Below are 795 nucleotides of genomic sequence, written 5' to 3' on the forward strand. Positions count from 1 at the left end.
TATTAAGTGTATGTTCCTACAACATGGTGAAAGAAGAAAGAGAGGGGAGTCAGCTGATTGGGGAGGGGGATAAAAGAGTCTGTATGGATCATTAACTAAAAAAGAATTTTTAATTATAGTATATAATAATAAGTTGTATTGATACGAAGGAAGAAGACAGAATCCTCAGAAGCATGAAATGAGATTAACACATTTTTCAAGAATACACATAAGTAGGCCTCAATTTAATATTATATTCATTGACAGCTAATTAATGGATTCATCAACTGGTCCATACAATTTTAGAAAATGGGGGGAAATGCCTTAGTTCAATCAACAAATCACTTTTTACATTCCGAAGAATCAATTTTGTCTGAATAACAGTTCAAAACACATGAACAAATGAGAGAAAGCAACAAATCCTCACATTTGAGAAGCTGGAACGTGTGTGTGTGTGTGTACCTGGTGTCTAAAAAAGGTGGCAGCCAAGGTGCCATTGATGTAACTGAGGATGAGCCAGACCAGAACCAGAATCAGGTTCTTCACAAATGCTGTGGTGTAGGTGTCTCTGAGGAGCAGGAGCTGATCCGACAAGAGAGGGAGCCAAAGAGAAAGAAATAGAAGTTACTGTCAAATACGATTGATTATCAATACAATAAATCCATCACTGTGTTTCTATCAGCTGAAATGAATAATGTTCTTCACACCAACTACAATGAGACACCTTAAAGAGTATTTTTTTACACATCAGTTCATGTAACTTAATTATGATTAAAGATGAAATGACAGTCTTGAATTCCTTTCCTCCGCTGACTG

The 795-nt window shown here is 36.1% G+C and overlaps 1 protein-coding gene across 1 annotated transcript in view; it reads right to left on the reverse strand.

Moving 5' to 3' along the window:
* Positions 1-555, reverse strand: part of LOC118328751 (odorant receptor 131-2-like) — a 6,566-nt gene extending 6,011 nt beyond the window's left edge. The window contains exon 1 of the mRNA XM_035662649.1: positions 442-555. The gene's annotated coding sequence lies outside the window, so the exon portion shown is untranslated. The remainder of the gene's footprint in view (positions 1-441) is intronic.
* Positions 556-795: the final 240 nt, after the last annotated feature.

Source organism: Morone saxatilis, unplaced genomic scaffold (genome assembly GCF_004916995.1).
Source record: "Morone saxatilis isolate NCDOM2014 unplaced genomic scaffold, NCSU_SB_2.0 Contig18, whole genome shotgun sequence".
Taxonomy (NCBI): domain Eukaryota; kingdom Metazoa; phylum Chordata; class Actinopteri; family Moronidae; genus Morone; species Morone saxatilis.